The sequence below is a fragment of the Protopterus annectens genome, chromosome 4.part1, assembly GCF_019279795.1.
Source record: "Protopterus annectens isolate FY-2018-M chromosome 4.part1, PAN1.0, whole genome shotgun sequence".
NCBI lineage: Eukaryota > Metazoa > Chordata > Ceratodontiformes > Protopteridae > Protopterus > Protopterus annectens.
The window spans coordinates 928,084,820-928,106,753 of record NC_056734.1 but is presented as its reverse complement, the minus strand read 5'-3'; the positions used below and the strand labels follow the sequence as shown (position 1 = coordinate 928,106,753).

The 21,934-nt window shown below is 40.9% G+C and overlaps 2 protein-coding genes across 11 annotated transcripts in view; one reads left to right on the top strand and one right to left on the bottom strand.

Moving 5' to 3' along the window:
• Positions 1 to 21,934, bottom strand: part of LOC122801123 (guanine nucleotide exchange factor DBS-like) — a 3,406,519-nt gene that overhangs the window by 1,569,135 nt on the left and 1,815,450 nt on the right. The gene's annotated exons all lie outside the window — the stretch shown is intronic.
• B3GNT5 (UDP-GlcNAc:betaGal beta-1,3-N-acetylglucosaminyltransferase 5) overlaps positions 1 to 21,934 on the top strand; it is a 555,688-nt gene that overhangs the window by 287,413 nt on the left and 246,341 nt on the right. For 3 of the 7 annotated variants that reach the window (XM_044070656.1, XM_044070655.1, XM_044070659.1), the window contains one exon: positions 16,032 to 16,246. The exons of the other annotated variants lie outside the window; for them this stretch is intronic. The gene's annotated coding sequence lies outside the window, so the exon portion shown is untranslated. The remainder of the gene's footprint in view (positions 1 to 16,031; positions 16,247 to 21,934) is intronic. 7 annotated transcript variants of the gene reach the window in all.

The window sequence follows — 21,934 nt, the reverse complement described above, 5'->3', positions numbered from 1 at the left end:
CAACACCCTGGAAGACCACCTAAGCAGAAACTTGCTGGACCCACATGTATGGCAAATCCACAGACATTTTTCTGCAAATTACCCACACATGGGGGGACCCACCAGGTAAACCTCTTAGCCTCTCATTTAAATTATCAAGTACAGAAATGCTACCTCCAGGTAGACCTCTTTGCCTATCATTTAAATTGCCAAGTACATAAATTCTGCACCAGGGAGTACCATCAAGTGGCCTGGAAGGTTGATGCTCTGACCTTCCCTTGGAGTACCCTCTTTGTGTATGCATTCCCACCTCTACCTCTCATTCCAAAAGTACTAATCAAGATATGGGAGGAAAAACCAAGAGCAATACTCATTGACCCAGAGTGGCCCAGACAGCATTGGTGCCCACTACTGTGCAGCTGATCTCACCAGCCCCCCCCCCCCAGTGGCTACCTCTGATACCTAATCTGCTATCCTGGGGTGTGGGGGGGACAATGCTGCACTCAAACCTTAAGACACTCAAGCTCTCTCAGCATGGCTTATTCTACCAAAACCAACAAGGAATCTATGCTAAGCAAGCAACTCCTTGACATCATCACAGAAGCCAGAAGGCCCAGCACCAGAAAATCTTACACTGGGAAATGGAAAAGATTCTGCTCCTGGAGCCAGTCCAAGGGGGCAGACAAACATCTGCCCTCCATTCCTCTTATTCTAGATTCTCTTGCTGAGCTTCTTAAGGGTCTTTCCCCCTACTCCATAAAGATCCATGCCTCTGCCATCTCTGCACACTTTGATACAGAACAGCCATTGATGTTTATTGTGTTTCACTGTTGCAGTCATTACACTTGGGTTATTCTGCTGGCAGGCAACCCGGAGTCTGCCCGAGTTCCAAAGTCTTGGTCTGGCATCTGTTGCCTCTTCCCTGACGTCAGTGCGCCAGTGGTATAAAAGTTGCAACCACCACCATTTTTTCAGTCTTTCTTGCCGCACGGTGCCCGAAGCAAAAGCAGTTCGCAAGTGCCGGTCGGCCGACTCCTGAAATTTTCAAAAATTGAGTTTCAGAACCGAAGTCTTTAATAAAGCTAAGTACCCCGTTGGGGAAACTTTTTCTTGCTTCAGACCGATGTCAGTAAAAGTTAATAATTGTATTTCTTGTGGGAAGCAAATACCTCATAAGGACTTTTCACTCTTACTGTATTCCTTGCCTAGGCCCTGACCACGACGTTACTAGTTGTCGGTTTTGTGCTAGATTCAATAAACGAACTATTAAATATCGGTTTGATTTTGCTTTACATTATTTTGGCCGAAGGTTTAATTGCATAATGCCATTGGAACAACAGACCGAAATTTATAAAAAACGCAAAGACAAAGAAAAGGACAGGCATCAGAGGTCCAAAACTGACGACAAAGCCTCTTCTAGGCCAGTTGCCAGTTCGCCGGTGCTCAGTAAGGCACTTTCGCAGCCCCTAATGCCTGCTACCTCAGAGCCACAGGCCGTAACAGACAGACATGTGGAGACACCAAGGCCTGTGGAAACTCAACGTATTGGGCCTACGGAAACTATACCCTCAGATGGGTCCAGAGCTGCTGAGTAGGCATCTGCTTCTGAGGGTGTTTTCAGACCTTCACAGCTTACAATTAAGCCCACTACAGCAGCAAAGGCAAAGTCAAAAACACCATTAAAGACAAGGAAACATGTACAGCATTCTCCAGAACAGTCATCCATGCCAAAGAAACAGATGCTTAAAATGGCTGAAGACCTAATTACTCTGATCAGGGGTTCCCATCCCCCTCCTGACAAAAGGCCTAGGCAAGACACTGATTATGACTCCTCTGACCAAGTTTCCATTTCCTCTGATTCCTCTTCTGATCCGGGATATTCTCTCCCTCCCTATGAGGACTCTGATGCAGAAGAGTCCATACCTTCAGCCTCTCCACCTGAGGATTATTCTTTTGGGGAAACCCTGCACACCATGAGGGAGCACTTCCATTGGGACAGCCAGGATTATTCTGAATCCAAGAAAAGGCTCAGAGACTTCCTTTTATTGCCTCAGCACAGGCCCCTGGCTGTCCTCCCTGTGCTTGATATTGTTGATGATGTTTTTTCTGAATCCAGTCTGTCTCCTGATTCTTTACCCCCTGCACCAGTCAAGCCAGACAGGTACTACAGAGTCCCTGACTCTCATAAATTTCTTTACAAAAACCCCGCTGCAGACCCAGAAACAATTTCCCAGGGTCCTAAAGGGGTTAAGGCTTCCACTGCTAAAAATCCTGTCCCCTCTGATAGGGATTCCAGAGCTCTGGACAGATGGGGGAAAAAAAGTTTACACTTCTACTACTTCAGCTGTAAGAGCTTTAAACTGTCAGTTTCACATGCTTAAATACCAACAGTACCTCATGTCATTGTTAAAGCAGAAAATGGTTTCAAATACAGAAGATCCTGACAGTAAGGAAATGCAGGATTTATTGCATGCAGTTAAACAAGTGGGAAAGCATACTCTGCAATGTGGTTTTGATTCATTAGAGGCTTCTTGTAGAGCCACAGTTACAGGCTCTGTTATTCGAAGGCATGCTTTGTTGAAAGAACAAAGTTTTACCTGACCATGTTAAAGTAAAATTATTGGATGCTCCTTTACAACATGATACTTTGTTTGGTGTTAAGGCAGAAGAGGTGTTAAAGAAAATTGAGGATAAAGCAAAGTCAATGCAGACAGTGAAAGATTTCTTACAGGTTCACCCACCTAGATTTAGCAGAAACTGGCCTTCAAATAATTTGTCCTTTCCAGTGTCAGACAGGCCACAAAGAGGCAGATACAGATGCCCAAGAGGCAGATCTCAGCCCCAAAGCTCCTACAGACCTAAGCAATGGGGTGCTTCGGCCCCCAAAGGAGGGGAAGACAAATCACAACCTTATAGGAAACAGTCCCAATGACTTCCCTCTGCCAATGCCAAGCACTTACCTTTTGACAGCACCCCTAGGGGGGAAGCTAGCACTTTTCTCAAAAAATTGGCACATGATCACCCAGGACCAATGGGTGCTGAATATTGTTTCTCAGGGTTACAGGTTCCACTTCCACATGCTTCCAAAACCAAAAGGTATGCCAGACCTGCCACAAAACCAGTGGGCAGAGGCACAAAAACAGATTGCTGCTCTTACGGACATGGGAGCGATTCAAAAAGTTCACAGCAAGAACAAAGACAAGGATAAGACTTTTCTTAGTACCCAGAAAGGACAAAGCCTGGAGACCTATACTGGACCTGTCAATCCTAAATACTTTCCTGGATGTTCCAAAATTCAAAATGTTAACACTACAGGAACTTCTGCCCATGCTGGGCAAGAAGGCTTGGCTAATTACTTTGGACCTAAAGGAGGCATACCTGCATGTCCCAATCAGACAATCTTGCAGAAGATACCTCAGATTCATAGCAGGCTCAGTGCAATACCAATTCTCTGCACTTCCCTTTGGCTTATCTACTGCACCCAGGGTCTTCACAAAATGCCTGGCACCACTAATTGCATTTTGCAGACAAAAAGGAATTCAAATATATCCCTATTTGGATGACTGCCTTATTCAAGCAGAGAGCAAGAACATTCTTCTAAAGCATCTGGCGTTTGTAAAAAGATTGCTAATTTGCCTAGGGTACACAGTAAACGAAAATAAATCAAAACTAGTGCCATCTCAAGAGATAATATTCCTGGGTGCAAGCTTCAATACAAAGGCTTATCTCACGCCAGACAAAGGCAACTGACTCGTTGCTTTCAAATGATGGCAACAAAAACCCAGCTCCCTGCAAGAAAAATTCTGCAGGCCCTGGGCTTCAAGGCATCCTGCATTCTACTAATTCCATATGCAAAACTGCATATGAGGAAACTACAATGGTATCTAAAAAGTGTTTGGACTCAGCATTGTCACAGCCTGGAGACAATCCTAACTTTTATTCCCTGCCTATGACAGGAGTTTCGATGGGCCCAGGCCTGTCACCACAACAAGGGACAGCCTTTCACTTTACCCACAGCCAGGCAGACAATAACAGATGCATCGGATTATGCCTGGGGGGGCACATATGGCAGGAAAGTGTATTCAGGGCACGTGGACCAAGGACCAAATGCATCTTCACATCAATCAAAAAGAGATGCTAGCTGTACAGAATGCCCTGACAGCTTTCAAGGACCCAATTCATCCAGGGCAACTATTAATAAAGACGGACAATACCACAGTAATGTGGTACATAAACGAGCAAGGGGGCACACATTCTTACCCCCTATGCAGACAAGCCATGACTTTGTGGAACACAGCACTGGCCTATCAAGTACATCTACAGGCACAATTCCTGCCAGGAACAAAAAATACACTGGCAGACGAACTAAGCAGAAATCTCATGGATCCTCAGGAATGGAAGCTAAATCCACAAGTGTTCAGCATAATGAAGAAATGGGGACGCCCAGACATAGATCTTTTTGCCTCCCCTCATAATTACCAAATTTTGCACAAGAACTTATCACTCTCAAGCATGGAAAGTGGATATTCTATCATTCAGCTGGGAAGGCCTGACAGTCTATGCCTTCCCTCCAATGCCCCTTCTCACCAAGGTCCTACTAAAAGTCAGACAAGAAAGGCCAAAAATGACCCTGATTGCACCAGACTGGCCACGCCAGCACTGGTACCCATTCCTAAAGAATTTGTCTCAAGGCCCATCTTGGATTCTACCTCTAATGCCTCATCTTCTGACACAACAAGACAATCAGATTCTGCACAGTCACCTCAGAACCTTAAACCTGGCAGCATGGCAGATAATGTAGCCACTCAGACTGCACCTCTCTGTAAAGCTGTTATGGATATCATTTTAGAATCCAGGAGGCCCAGCACTAAGAAATCTTATGCAGACAAATGGAAGAGATTCTGTGCTTGGAACCAGGCACAAGGGCTCGAACCACTGGTCCCTGATATACCTCAGATTTTACAATACCTAACTGAGATGCTGGACAAAGGCTTATCTTTCTCCTCTGTTAAAATCCATGCCTCTGCCATTTCAGCTCATTACAATACGGAATCTCCTATTTTTTCACATCCTCTACTACGACAGTACCTCAGAGGGGCAAAAAATATAAGACCCTCAAGGAGAGCACCAGTACCTACTTGGGACCTCAATTTTGTTTTAGAAAAACTCTGCCTCCTTTTGAACCAGCTAGCACAGCTGATCTAAAATTCTTGTCATGGAAAACTGCTCTGCTCCTAGCAATAACTTCCGCAAGAAGAGTCTCAAAGTTACAGGCATTAATGGCTGTGGAACCTTTCCTCATTTTTCATCAGGACAGGTTTTCTCTTAGGACAAACACAACATTCATGCCAAAAGTGGTCGCCAATGTGGCCTTAAACCCAAACCATTAATTTACCTACTTTTACCCAAATCCCCAGAATAAAGGGGAGAGACTTCTGCACGCTTTGGATATACACAGACCGCTACGATTCTGTTTGGACAAAACAAAAGCTTTCAGAAAAACTGAGCAACTGTTTGTAGCATATGCTGCAGGATCACAAGGAAAGCCTATTATAAAACAGACAGTCTTGAAACGGATAGGACACTGCATCCGCTTCTGTTATGCACATCATGGCAGATCAGTGCCTAAGGGCATTAGGCCTCATTCTACCAGAGCAGCAGCCACTTAAGCAGCTTTCCTCAGAGGAGTACCAACCAAGGACATTTTAGAAGCTGCAACCTGGAGCTCAGCGCACACTTTCAACAAGCACTACCACTTATCTCTGTACTCTAAATCCAGAGCAGGCTTTGCCACTGCAGTTCTGCAGGGCTTGTTAGCCTCTCCAAATCCAATTTAGACCCAGCCACCCAACCTCATCTTTGGGATTCTACCAAAGTGTAATGACTGCAATAGTGAAACACGATGAATATAGTACAGTTGTGTACCTACCATAAATGTAGATGTTCGAGTGTATTCACTGCTGCAGTCCAGGTTACCCACCCACCATCCCCCTTTGCTGGGACTTTTCTGTACTAATCATCTCTATACTACCTATGTGTTGTATTTGCTTGTAGATGAAGGACATGTTTATAGTAATATATGCATATCTTTTGGCATACATTTCTCTTTCCAGCCTTCCTATCTGGGGGCACCTGACATCTGGGGCAAGAAAAACTGAAGAAAATGGCATCGGTTGCAACTTTTATACCCCTGGTGCACTGACGTCAGGGAAGAGGCGACCGCAACCGACGCCGGACCAAGACTATGGAACTCGGGCCAACTGCGGGTCGCCTGCCAGCAGGATAACCCAAGTGTAATGACTGCAACAGTGAATACACTCAAACATCTACATTTATGGTAGGTACACAACTGTACTTTCTCCCACCCTCTTATCAAACAATTCCTTAGAGGAACATCTAATATCAGGCCTCCCAGAAGACTGCCTATCCCAGTCTGGGAACTGAACTATGTTTTAGAAAGGCTTACTTTGCCTCCCTTCAAACCTGCAGCATCCTCAGAACTAAAATACCTCTCTTGGAAGACTGCCTTTTTCCTGTCAAAGCTTCAAGCCTTAATGGCCATTGAGCAATGTTTCATCTTCTATGCAGACAAGGTCTCCCTGAGAACCAATCCCTCCTTCATGCCAAAGGTGGTTTCGGATGGGTACCCTCAACCAGGCCCATCCACCTGCCACCTTCTTCCCTAACCCTCAGAACAAAGGGGGGGAGGATGCTGTATTCTTTGGATGCGCACATCTTGGTCAGATTTAAAATGGGGGCAGAGAGGAAACCAATATCCAAACTGACCATTTCCAAATGGATAGCACACTGCATCCAGTTTTGCTACTCCTTGCATGGAAAAACCACTCCCTAGCACCATCAGAACCCATTCCATTAGGGCAACTTCTACTTCCACAGCATTCCTTAGAGGGGTACCCACCAAGGACATCCTGGAAGCTGCCACATGGACTTCAGTCCACACCTGCACCAAACATTTACCATCTGAACCTATTCTCAAAAGCTAGGGCTGGGTTTGCCTCTGCGATTCTTCAGGCATGCTCATCCAATCTTAAGTTTCTATTAACCTTCCATCCTTTTCCTCAGCTTTGGGAATCTTCCCAATGGTTAGGACTGCAGCAGTGAAACACAAAGAACATAGTACAGTTGTGTACACTTACCATAAATGTAGATGTTCGAGTGCATTCACTGCTGCAGTTATGTTTTCTCTCTCTCCTTCCCCCTGATATCTGCTTTCCTTAGAAAAACACATTTCTATGGGGTTTGTGACCCCAGGACTACTAATAATTATTGAAATTGTACTTCTTTGGTTGGTTAAGGCAAGAAAAACTGAGGTAATGGCTTCGCCTGCTCTCCTTTGTAGCTCTCCTTTGTAGCTCTGATGACCTGACATCACCCAGCAAGTGACAGCAGCCAACGCACAAAACTTTGACTCTGGTATTCGGACCGACTGAGTGGTACCACAATACAGATAACCCAATGGTTAGGACTGCAGCAGTCATAACATCTACATTTATGGTAAGTGTACAAAACTACTTTTCCATGCTTTTGCAGTACGTCAGTGCTGTGGAAAGGAAGTAATGGAGAAAGGAAGAGCTCCTTTGCTTTTTATTTATTTTTTAAATCTAAATCCAGAGACATCCAATGTATGAGAGAAAAGGGATCAATAATCTGGTATGTTTCTCTAGTTTTGCATAATATACCTGATTATCCTTGTATTTTCTCTGTCCTGTCTCTCTCATTCTCTTGAAGTCTTGGGATTTCTAAGTTTATTACTTTTTTTTTTTAATTAAAGAAAACTAGAATTTACATAGCATATATTAGTCCGGGTGGCCGGAACTTTTTTCGATTGGTATATGCTCAATTTACGCCAGGCAGACTGGTTGGGCTGACCAAGCAGCATGCTTGTTTTTTGAATGCTAATGGCCAATCATTATGTAATTGACATATGGTCATAAATGCTGCAGATGCAAGCATGAAAAAAATGCAAAATTAATTAAGATTTCAACTCGTCCATCCATCCATCCACTCATGGCTGTGTTTAAAACAGTAGGCTAGTTGCAAATGCGTAACCCAAAAGTGTTAACATGTAAGAATTGCTAAACACCAGTTAGTGTGTGCTATGGCTGTCCTGTTTCACCAAGGAAAAACTTTAGATGTGAAGTGCTCTAGCATAGCCAAATTACATTTAAAATGGGGCTCTGGACAGGGTAATGGATCCGGGCTATCCACAGCAGTAATTCCAGTGTCCCATATTTCTCCCCAGTTACTGTAAACATCGTTCAAACCTGTCAGTGTACATACTGTTTTCTTCTTTACTTCTACAATGATTACAGATATTTGGATTTAATTTAAAACTTTTATTTCAGATTCTACAGCACAAATACTGATAGCCATTTGCTAAACAAAACAATACAGTAAGTCTCGCAGTGAAAACAGACAAAGCAGTAAACAACTCTGCCCTTGAAACCCACATTCATTGAAACCCACATCCACAGAAAATGCATAGTCTCAGTGGCGGGTTAAGTTTACTTTTGGTCTGTTTCAAACCATAGACCCCTTGCACACATACACATGCATTTGTTCTTGATTCACTTTCCTAATTATATTATACAAAGAATATAATTTAATACATCATCACTTGGAGTGCTTTTTAAATTTGATTTATGAGCATTTTTCCAGTAAGAAATTAAACCGTATGTACCAATAAAGACAAAACTACCCATTTCAGAACAATTTAACCATAAAAGGCCACTCAAACTTCTGTCATTGCAATCCATCAATATTGGTCAATATGCACAATCCCTGCAGAAGTAAGTCATCTGAATAATTCCACAGTAAAGAGACTTGTAACTAATAAAGATGTGGCTGCTGGCAAACAACTTTAATCTACAAATTCAGTGCCTGCTACCCTTGAAGAACAAATTGCCTTTATTGCATTAAAAAAATAGTAAGCTGGTAATGTTGAAATAGGGAATGGCTTAAAACTGATAACCAGCTCATAATCGCTAGACATCTCATCTAAAGGATATACTCTGGTCCATCACTTCCATCCTCCTTTATAGCTCACGTGGTATCAGCAATCCAGTGACACCGTGTGGTAGTAGAACCCACAGCCTTTGAACTAAAAGCAGGTATGCCACCTGTTGTGCTACTAGCACTGCTTGCAAATTCTATTGCACAATCACAGAAGGCCATTTGCACATTGACAATAGTCATAGCATGAGCAGCAGTAAACTTCTGTTCCACTGAAACAATTCCTTGAAAATGCACCCCTAATGACTAAGTGATTAGTCTGATACTTGGTGTAAAGGATCAGGCTCTTGCTTCCTGTAACCAAGGTACAGGGTTTGAGCCTAAGCAGTCAATTAACCTGCCAGCTCTAACTGGGGCATTTTATATATTTATATATATATACGGCCATTCATCTCTGTTATGGCAGCAAGCAATAGTAGTTCTCCATGTTTAAATTCCATACAAAAAGCAGCAGCAGGAAAGAGAACTATCCATGCTGTTGCGTGCGAGTCATACTGAAGATGCAGACAGATGCAGAGTGCATCTTTAAAGAAGAAATGTAGTTTTAATTAAAAGTTGGATGTTGCCACAGTCCTCTAACTAGCAGGCCCCCAAGCAACTGTCTAGGTTGCCTAGGGCTAGATCTGGCTCTCTGATCTAGCACTTGACAGGATGACAACATTGAAGCTGCAGCTACCTACCCTGAGTCCTTTAGCGTAATGGAATGGTCTGATCACACTGTGGTGTCCTCTAGTGAGTTCTCAGTCACCTGAGAGGAGAACATATTAAGCTCTAGTTTGTGCTCTGTCAAATCTCTTCTGCCACATGCAAGTTATTGAAGTTTTCCACACCAGCATTTCTGGTGCTGTTCACCCTGTACTGAACACATACAGGGTGTAGTTCCCATGTGTGCAGGTTAGAGCAGTGACTTGTATTACAAAGGTGTAATTCTGTGTAGTCTGTGGATAAGGGAATGACTCTGACTTTGCTATAACTATGGGTATTGTCTACAGTAATATCTGTGGTAACATACACATTTCCTTAGTTGTAATCTGTCTGTCATGGCTGTGTTTTGTATTTGCAATTACACTGCATGTATATAATAGTGTGTTTTCTCGTATAGTCTAGAAATATTTCTTTGCTTCACTGTGGTATTCTTGGTTCTGTGCTTTATAACATTTGTTAAATTCTCTGTCAATACGCAGGTGACTTTCTGACCTTGTTTTCTGCATGACTGTGCAGTTTTTATCCTTCACCTTCCACAAGTGTGAAAATATTTTCTATTTCTTCAAGACAATTCTATTACCAAATGTAGCGCAAACAATATGATTTTGATTGGAAAAGTGCATAATTTAAAATTCCAACTGTAGAAAAAGTATTTCAGATCTATGGCTGAGTACCTAGATTTTTTGAACACTGATTTTATGAACTTGGTTTCACTGTGAAAAATTCTTGAAATGAGTTATGGATACGTTGTCTGGCTTGTAGCAGATGGGTTCAGTCATTTCTATTCACATCTGTTAATATCTTGTCTATTACTGTTTTTCTACCTTACACTGATACTGTTTAATGGAACAGGCTTCAGCTCCCCAGTGACCCGGAAAATAATTTATCAATGAATGTAGGCCAATATGTATGTGCTTTAATGAAAGTGATTAGACAGCTGGGAATAGAACAACATCAAAGGTGCATATCATAAACTGTGCAACACCATTGTTAGTCTATTGTATGCAATAAAACGTACAATTCAGCATGAGTGAAGCATGATCCTTGTGAGGTGTGGTGTCCGATAAACCATTGCAAGATATCCACTACACAAGATATCCACTACAGTAAAGTACAGTATAAAGCAAGTTCAAATAAGAAGTAGGTTCAGATACCTGACTAATCAGGTGGTTTAGTTCCACAGGCATTTAATAAGTGATCCCCAACTCTGTACAACAATCTTAATAACAGGGTTAGGGAAGTGAAAATGAGGTGGGTGCTGGGACAAATTTAGGGTTGACTTATGAAAAGGATGGTTGCTGATTATGATGAATGCTTTGGGGGAGAGGGAGATGGGCAGAGACTGATGGACCTGTAACTTTGGATAGTGTTGCACACAACAGCAGTGTAACTTGTTTTACATGATTCATCCTTCCATCCACAACCCCTTTTCCCATTTTTGTACATGGGATCTGGGGTGTCACTTCAACCTTGACAAACATCTAGAGCCAAGGTTTTTACACCACCAGGTGGCTAGTCCAGTAGTTCTTCATACCCACACACACACATGCACACACACTCACAACTATGGCCAGTTTATTGTGTCCAATCTACCTACTCTGACATTGGAGTGTGAGCACTGGGAGGACATGCAGGCTCCACACTGAAGGCACCCCAGCTAAGAACCGAACCATGGAATCTCTTGCTGTGAGGCAACAATGCTATCCGCTATCAGAATACCTCCATCTTTTTCGACACAAACTGATCTCCTACCATGCTAACTCTATTTCCATAACTGCTAGCAAAGCCCTCCAATTCACAAAAGAACCCAATCTCATCTCCTTGCTAACTACTCACCTAAACTACTCCATACTACATCTGATTAGCACTCTCATCTTTGGAGACATCCATTCTAATCCAGGCCCTACCACTACAACCAATATTAATAAATCCCTATTATTTACTTCCCTAAACTCCCAAAGTATAGTAAACAAAGTCCCAAACCTTCATGCTTGGCTCACACACAATAAGCCCGATATCCTGACTATTTCAGAAACTTGGCTAAAACCACACATTAGAGACTCTGAAATAGTTCCTCCAAACTTCTCTATCATAAGAAAAGACAGACCTCACAAAAAAGGTGGAGGAGTAGCCCTTCTATATTCTTCCTCCCTAGTAGTTACTCCCTACAATAAACCTATTCCACACTTCAACAACGCCGAACTTCTCCTGACCCTACTACAAATCAATAATCATAAACACATATGCATTGCTTCCCTTTACATCCCCCCTGGGGATATTATCTCCATACTTGAACTTATCCTTTCCTGGCTATCCACTAACATTAGTAATGAAACCATAATCCTAGGAGATGTAAACATTAACTGGGCCCTTATCCAGTCTCCTACAAATTCCACGAACATCAACCTCTGTAATTTCTCACAACTGATCACTTCAGTAACTTATCCTGCCAAAACCCTGTCCAATGGGAGTATACTGGACTGGATTCTAGTCTCCCATCCTCTCTATTTCACCAACAGCGGCACTCTTCCCGACCCACTTGGTGACCACACACCCACCTTTACCCACCGGCTTCCTACTGTCCTTCAACAAACCCATAACTATATCACATTCCGTGACCAAAAAAACTTCAACCCAATAACCTTTTCAAACTCATTACAAGCAATTAATTGGAATTGTCTAAAAATACTACCTCTTGATAATGCAGTCTCATATTTCAACTCAACATTCTTAAAATTACTAGACTCCCAAGCTCCCTTACGGACAAAAAGAATAAAAACCAAATCAGCCCCATGGCTCTCCAAAACTACCCTTGCTATCATGAGACAGAGAGATAAAGTCTGGGCACGCTACCAAAAACATAAGTCAGCACCACTCCTAAACGAATATAAAATGCTCCGAAATAAAGCAAGAAACTGATTACTTTTGATTGTCAAAACTACTTCTCAACACTCCAAAACCATAATAAAAACAACCCTCAAAAATTCTGGAAAGGGATCTCTACTCTCCTCCACCCCAGCAAACCAGTTACTCCCACCCCAGATCCAAATGCTCCAGAATTTGATTTAGCCACACAATTTAATTCCTTCTTTATCGACTCCATCTCCAAATTGACCTCTACATTCTCAAACACCTCTCTCTCCACTTCCACACCCTATTCCACACCCGCTAACCCCTCTTCCCCCTCTTCTACACAAACCCCATCCTCGTCTCCACTACCCCAAAATTCCCCCTCTTCTGACTGCACCCTCTTCTCATTAAATCCTATACCTACATCCTATACCTACATCTACTATAAAGAAACTTCTTCAGCAATTGAAACCATGTACCAATGCTCCTGACAATATCCCTTCTTACTTTCTCAGTGCAGCCGCTAAAACTCTTGCCTACCCCATTAGCATCTTAATTAACCGCTCCCTTCAAGAATGCACAGTTCCCCAAATCTGGAAACAAGCTTTTATTATACCTCTACACAAAGGGGGCAACAACAATAACATTAGCAATTTTCGTCCCATAGCCATCCTGTCCCCCATTTCTAAACTCCTTGAAAAATGTGTCCAACTTCAACTTCTTCCTCACCTCCTAGACAACCATCTCATTACCCCTACACAGCATGGTTTCAGACCTAATCATAGTACTATGACTGCCCTCCTCTCCTTCCTTGAAACTGTAAATAAAGCCTGTGACTCTGGGCAAATTGTATCCACTTTGCTTCTTGACCTCTCCAAAGCCTTCAACACTATCTTACACAACCTGCTCTTAACTAAACTTTCCAAACTCCACCTATCTTCCTCCTCTCTGAACTGGTTCTCTAGTTACCTTTCTAACAGAAATCAAGCTGTAAAATGGAAAAAAGCTACCTCCTCTTTCCTTAGTACCCCCACAGGAGTGCCACAAGGCTCCATACTGGGTCCTCTCCTCTTCAATATATTTATAAATGACTTCTACAAATCAATTCCTTCCTCTAGCATCATCAAATATGCAGATGATTCTACTATCATCTGTTCTGCCTCTTCTATCACTACACTACAAAAACTTACCCAAGATGCTTTCTCTTCCACAGAGCAATGGATGCTAAGTAATCATCTAGCTCTCAATGCCACCAAGACCAAACTAATGTTATTTACTCCTTCAAAAGTTATCCCTCCGGACATAAGTACATTCTTAATTACTAGTCAAAACAACTCACCCCTTGAAATAGTATCAGAAACTAAACTACTTGGGGTCCAAATTGACAACCTACTTAAATTCAACTCCCACCTGCAAATAAACATTACAATTACACATCAAAACTTGGCATGCTTTATAGACAGAAAGCCTACCTCACATCTGACACTAAAATCTCTCTCTCTACCTCCTTTCTTTTCCCCTCCCTTCTCTATGGTGCCCCACTACTAACTAATCTTCAGTCCTCTTTAAAAAAACAGCTTACTTCCTGCTATAACAAAATTGCAAAATTAAGCCACCAGCCATAAGTCCTCTACTGGCATGTGTCTCCTCCATAAGCTAAAATGGCTAGAACTTCCCAATCAACTAACTTACACCCAACTAACTCTAGCCCATAAGCTTATTCTAAACCCCTCACTCTGTCCCTCCCTTTCCTCTGCCTTTAAAATGCACCTACCTAGCAGAGTTCTAAGGTCAAACAATCAAAATCTACTTGAAGTGCATAAACCTACTTATCCATCAGGAAAAAACCTTCTTTCCTTCAGCCTCGCCTCTGGAACTCCCTACCACCCCTCATTCGCACCACCTCTAACCACTTCACCTTCAAAAAGTCTCTCTTCTTACATCTAGCAACACAGTGGGAATGCTCTTGCTCCCACCCCACATAACTAACTCTACTAAATCTCCTTCAATACCATATCCTACTTTATGTACCTACTATCTTTGTTCTCTAATCTCTATTAATTTGTCTCTATTACTTGTAGGTCACTTCTTAATTGTATTAACTGTTATGACTGCTATTATACATGTGATAAGTTTTGCTTTTTCCTGCCATCATAGTACCAATAACTCTCTGTACCTAGATTGTTAATGTAAATTGTTGAATGTATATTTGTTTGTTTTGGAGCTTTTCTCCCCAGGACTCCATTGAAAACGGGTTCTTTATGGCTCAATGGACTATCCTGGTAAACCAACTGCAATAAATAAATAAATAAATAAATTTTACATGATTCTGCAGGCTAAATGCAAAAATTCTCAGAGCACATGTACATTTTTTTCCTACAAAAAAAGGTGCTTTAGGTTGACATTTAGAAAAATATTCTAGGGGCTGAACACCAGCTAAATAGCTGACATTCATAAACAAGAATGGGATATAGCACAGTCCTCCTTGCACATGCTGTTACCTACAGCAACCTCATACTGCGATGACATCACTCTGGGGGTACAGCCAGCTAAGTCAATGTGCAAATCTACAGTTCACCAGCCCAAGCAGCTTTAATTTTGCAGTCACAGTGCAGGATGAGATGATGTGAGATAGTGCCGTGTGAATCCTCCCATCTGTGTTATTTTTAATATTTTCTATGATTGAAATACTGGTGTTGATTGTAAATAGATATTTAGTATTTATGTTTTTATTTATTATTTAATATATTTAAACGTTCATTGTGGCTGGTCTTTTAAAACCTTTAAGAGTACTTGTATTTATCTGGTGACACTGTGGCCACTTCTGAAAGCCTTGCTGCTTTGGTCAAACACTACCATTTGTTTTAGCATTAATTTTACTCAGTATAATTGGGTACTCTTTTATAAGAGCTTTAGAGTAGCTGGCTTTGGAGAGTTCTGGTGGCAGTATCTACCTTATAGTCTGGGAAGAGGGGGCATAACTGGTAAATCTGTGCCAGCCTTTCCCAGGTGTGTTGAGTGAAAATCAAATTTGTGTGTCAGCTACTTGGAGCAGGAACACAGTGCACTGGTTTTAAAAAGAGGATGGTGAGGGACTTGGCTTGGAACACTCTGCTAAGGACTCCTCTCTACAGCTGTGGTCAGTGTGGTGTCTTATTTGGGGTCTTGTGAGAGGGGAGCTCAGCCCTAGGATGGGAGTGTGTTCCCTGTGTGCTCTTAAGGGAAACTGTATTTGGTACAGAGAGCTGCATTTGGAAGTGCTGTGTATATCATTTTTTGTTCCAAGTGAGCATCCCTCACCAGTGTCAGTGGTAAGGATTGAGTTTCTTGATTACTGGCCCAGAGGAGGGCATCTACTGTAAGGAAATTATTTTCCTTAATAAACTCAAGTTTATTAATCTCTGCTAAAAGGGCCAGCAGTCACTGCTAATTTGTTGTTTCTGTTTGTCATTTTTTAAATATAGAATCAGCTAGTTTTGCACTAGCATATGTAATGGACTGATGTGCATCCACAAGTGCTCGCATATGGGGGTCAAGTATGTTCTTGTGAATCTTTGGCACTCTTTGGCACTCCAAACATTCTCGGAATTTTCAGAAACAACATTGTTAAATCGTTTAAGGTGCTTATGTCAATGTGTGCCTCCAAGAACATGTCATTTAAGTACATATTAATCCTACGGTAAGCTGAATACAATTCATTCATACTAAATTGTTTGTATGTCTTAGTACTCAAAACCATGTTCATTCTAGTTATGTAATCATCATTGTCCATAAGAACTAAACCTCCCCACCTTGTCTGGTTTCATCATTCTAATGGGTTTCATCATTCTAATGGGTTTTCTCCTCAGGTCGGCTAATACTTTCCATTCTATTGTGGTTAAATTACTTTGTCTTTTAGTCTTATTATTTAACAAAGTTCTGATGTCCAGTTCACATAGCTGGTCAAAAACACGTAGTGTCGGATGAATGGTTGGATTGTAAGTACTAGAAATATGTAATTTATTATAAGTACTGTTATGTCCATCAAAAACAATGGACAAATTGAGCTTTCTTATATAACTTTTAAAATCGAATAATGTTTTAGCAAAGTCAGAATGACAAGTAGGAACAAAAGTAAATCCTTTTGAAAACTGTTCCACTGTGTCATTGTCAATATCGAAATTAGAAATGTTGTTTATTGAAGTTTCCTGTTTCATTCACAACAATGTCACATTTGTTAACAAGTTGATCTACCTTTTTGCTTTTGCCTTCCCCTTCATGTTGTAGTGATTCACTGGTAATGTTTTCTGGGATTTGTTCCTGGCCTGATGAAAATTCTGCCAGTTTACACAACCTGAGAATAACAACTAGTCCCTTGGTTGAAATTATTATTCGTTGCCAATTTGTTTCTATCCGTACCATTGCTCTCACTGTTTCCGCCATGTTGTTCTGTCTCAACGGAATAGGAAGTGGATTTAAGTGTTGTCGTTTCCTGTTTCTGCACTTTGTTCAAGTTGTTTCTATTGGTGAAAGTTTGACTAGATTGACCAGTTGCTTTCCACATCTGCGATGGGGGCAGGTCAGGGTAAACTGTACCATTGCTATAATCCACACGATCCCTATCCAGTTTTTTTATTTTAAGTTTTAATTTTTCAGTCTGCTGATTAATACTTTCAAAAATACGTTGATAATCATAGTTATAATGGGAAAAATCATGGTGGCCTATTATGTCTCTGCTTAAATGTTCCACTTCTTGTGATATATTATTTACAAGTAATTGATAATGTTTACACATAAGGTTCATCAATTCTATCCCTTGTTTGTCAAATATGAAATTGAGATCCTGTGACTAATTACTGCCAGGATCTCAGCCCTTTTGGAACAATATTGAGTTTGACACACTCTGTAAAATAAGCCATCTCAAATTGTAATTTTTTGTGCTTCAATAATTTATAGTCCAAGGTTTTTAAGTTGAAGACTAGTGTTTGCTCATTTCTCCCAGCTGATGGCACTGGACTAACTGTTTAATTCTGTGGCTTCAACTTAGGTGAATCTTTCAACCATAACAAAATGTCTGGTGCTTCAATAAGCCCCGGAGAAGTATTTAATAGTTCAGATGCTTGGTTACTCGTTGAAGGTATAGGTATAACAGTTTTCTCCAAAGGAGGTTGAGTATTTGTAACATTCATTGTAGCACCCTTCTGTTTAACTGAAGGGCTGTTAAATCCTGTAATAGTCATACAACTAGTAGAACTGTTTAGAACTGGCTCACATTCGAGTCTCCCACTCTGTGAGGTCAAGGTATTCTGTGAAGAAGACACAAAGTTGTGATAATGACTCCACACGGGTTGCAAGGTCGTCCAAACATTTCGTCATTAATCCTATTAGGATGGTCAAGTTCCCAGCCTCAACTTGGGAACTATGTGATAGTTCACTTTCTAAGCCATCAAGGGTCTCTGATGCCATTGTGCAAAAACACCATCTTGTCAAAGAAAGTAAATACCAAACTAAGCAGTAAATAAATAAAGACAAAGCAGCCGATGACTTGAAGGCTACAAAACTAGATTTAATAAACCCATTACTAAAAACAATTTAAGCGCTTTTCATCCAGCGCAGTGGCCAGACTTCCTCAGATAACTTAGTACATTTGAATCACTGTTTAAAAATCTTTAAAAACATCATGTGACTAAACTTTATCAGATAACTGTTAAGTTAATTTAATTAATAAATACACACACAGAGTAAAATCTTAACCCTGACCTTTCCAAACTGAACAGTGCTCACATAGAAAGTGTTCACTTAAAGTACAAAATAAATTAATGTAAAAAAATGTATTCATGTAAAAAATGTTCGTATGAGACAGAGTAAAAGTACTACTTATACTGTTCAATAAATAATTATAAAATACTAAAGATTAAATTGATCCAAATCACTATGAAATAACCATAAAATAAACTAAATGGTTGTGCTGTCATATTTTCTTAAATGGCTACAGGTCTAAATACAGAAAAGTTCTTATGCATAACTTAAACCATTAAATAAAATCAAATAAATTAAGGATGTAGGGCACTGAAAATGAGTTGGATACTGGGACAAGTTTATGGCCGACTTCTGAAAGGGAAGGTTGCCATGCTCATTGAAGGGCTGATTATGACAAGTCTAAGTTTAGGAATGCGTGGGAGAGGGAGATGGGCAGAGATGGTGGAATTGTAACTCTGGACAGTTTTATGCTCAACAGTAGTGCAGCTTGTTTACTAACAGCAATGTGACTTATGGGAGACTGGCTGCAGATGTTATGCCCTTGTTGTAGCACTGCTGGAGTTTGAGTTAGTGGGATGTTTGTCAGTACTGGTGCTTATTATTGGACAGTGGGTATTAGGAAGGTAGTGGCAGTAGGATATTTTTCAGTGCTAGATGGATGGGGTGTTGCTCTGCAGTGTGATAAGTTATTGATGTGATTTTCACTTGAATGTAGAAGTCAAACTTTAGGTCTTTGTGTAAACTAATAGTTTGACAAGTGCTGTTTTTGTACTGGTGCAAGAGGTAATAGTGAAGGATGTTTTCGCTAATGAGAGTTTTGGGAGTGAATAGAAATTCGTTTTGTTTTGTTATGGTTTAGTAATAGCTGACAGGTAGTTAGCCAGTCTTCTATAGAAGTGAAGGATCCCTGGGTCAGATTCTGTAGGGAGATGAGATTGCTTGCTGAGAAGGCAATGGTAAATCATCTGTGTACTGTGCTAGGGTAGCATTCTTACTGACCAGATCAAGTTCATTAACAAAGATGCTGAATAGGATAGGTCCAAGTATGGATCCTTGTGGGACCCCAAATGCAACAGGGAGAAAGGATGAAAGTGAGCCATTTTACTGCTTGGAGTCTAGGATGTAACTAGAAAACCCAGGATAAAAAGGAATTGTCAAGCCCTACATTGGTGAGTTTTTGTAGAGAGTATATGGTGGGAGATGGTAAAAAGCTGTGGATAGATCGCAAAAGTGAGCAGATACACAAGTTTACCATAATTTCTTTATGTTAACAGTATTAATGAAGAGTAGTGTTGTGGAGGTACTGTAGCTGGGGTTAAAATCCTGCTGTGAAAAGGACAGGAATACATTTTGTGTGATATAGTGTAGGAGTTGGTTGTGAATGTACTTTACAAGTATTTTATGGGGGACAGGACTGTGATAGGTCTATAACAGAGAGATCGGTAGAATGACCATTTTTGTAGATGGGGACAATGCAAAAATTGTTTTTTTTTCCCCATAATAAAGTACATAAGATTAATTGACAGAGTAGTTTAATACAGTTGAGACAGAGTAGGCTGTGGTCCCTGATGACATTTTTATATATTCGTTGGGTAGATTTAAGTAGTATTTTTTTATTATGTTAGTGAGGACTAGCTGAAGAGATGAAGTATGGGAACTTATTAAAGTTTGCAATGTGTTTGTGGTAATTTATGTACAGCTGTTAAGTAAAAAAGACTGATTTTAATAGTTATAGTTAACTCCTGGACATTACTAATGAATTTTTGATTTTGAGTGTGTGCAGATGTGTTGAATGGCCACTATTTCGAAGCTGATCTATGGAAAAATGGTATTTTTTTTATTTGGAGCTTTAATTTATTTTTATGGTATGTTGCTCTGTTTCAAAATCTAGTTTGGCCAAATTTTGTATGTAGCCCAAGTTTTCCAGGCAGCAAATCAAGTTTCATGAGATATGTTGTGCTTCTGAATAGCAGGGGCAGGATTTGGGTTTACTTTTTCTTCAGCTACATTTATAAAATTAGTTGTGGTCATATTGTTATTTGGAAGCAAACATTTCAATTAAAGTAGATAATACACTGCAGTAAACAGAGTGGAGACATGGAGACATTATTTCCTCATCAGAATAATCTCTGCATTGCTGTTCCAAATCAAACACTTGAGTATTGGATCAAGTCATCTTTCCAGCAGCCTTTTATAAACGTTTACAAAGAGACTGAGAAGTATGATGACTTTAATGGAAACACACCACCATCTTGATCCTCATTTTTGAAAATGAGGGGCCACCACCCAATTTGCTAATCTGGACCCCCCCCCCAACAAAAGCAGCATTGAAAAAGCATGTAAAGTACAATACCACAGCAGTTTCCAACACCTTCACCACTACCAGCTGGATCTCCTGTTCTGCAGCCCTGCCACATTTGAATTAATTACCACAGTAAGATCATGGGTTGAATCCATTATCAGCTTCTTGTACTGCTGCTTCCAAAAAGATGTCAACCAAATTCAGGAGTTCTTCAAGGGGTGTTTTTAGGCATCATGACAACACCCCTAATTGCTGTTCTTAGAAAACAAAAGCCATGAACTATCCCACTCGTCTGTGAGTTGCTGGACAGCTTGACAGAGCATGTCAGTCAGATCTTCTTTACAGTTGGACTATAGGTGACCCTGACAGGAGTGTAACAGTAGGACTTTAGCAAACCCTTTAACCATGTCCCACATAGGCTACTAATATAAAAACTGGAGAGGTTGGGGGAGAAGCAAGACTATAGAAAGAGGAGATTACTATGTGAGAAAATGGTCGAAAACATAGAGCTGACATGAAAGACAATTTTAGGGAAGTAGGAAAATGAGTAACTGAATACCCCATGGGGTCTGTCTACGGTCCAATACTCTTCCATGATTCTTTCAGCCACATCTAAAGGAATAGAAAAAGGGTTAACATTTTTGTTGACATAAAGGTAGATTTATAATTGACTAATGGGAGAAGAATTTAGCAAAGACAGAAAGAAGGCAGTGAAAGTTCAGCACAGATGCACAATTCTGCACCAGAACTTAACCCTGCTAAGTATCAGCATGGGGGAATGGAACTGTTAACGAAGTATTTGGGAGTGTTGATCACACCTGTATTAGATCATCAACAAAGTAGGGGCAGGGCCAGCAACAGACAATGCTGGAGTGCATTCTCATGCACATAACCCTCACAACCACAGGTAATTCACTGTACAGAGTCATGGTTAGACCACACTTAGAGTACTTTGTGCAGGTCTGGAGTCTGGAAAAGGGGACCTCCTGAGTGCTGGAAGAAATCCTAAAAATTGTCACCAGACAGACTCATACCTAGATGGAAAGGGATTTAACCAGAGACTAAAGGAGCTTACAGCTCTTCTCACTGGAGACCAGAAGAGATGAGGAACATGATGCTGAGTAGGAATAATGAAAGGGAAGGAGAGGCCCAGGTAGCAAGTGTGGGAACTAATGACTCTCTATCAAACTACATCTTCATGGACTATAGAATGAAGTAACAGAATGACTTGTGTAAGCAGACTTCACAGAGGCATTCAAGAGCAACTGATGAAAATGCAGAAAGAGTTAAGTTAGAGTCCAGGGGCACTTGATATGATGCAGGTGG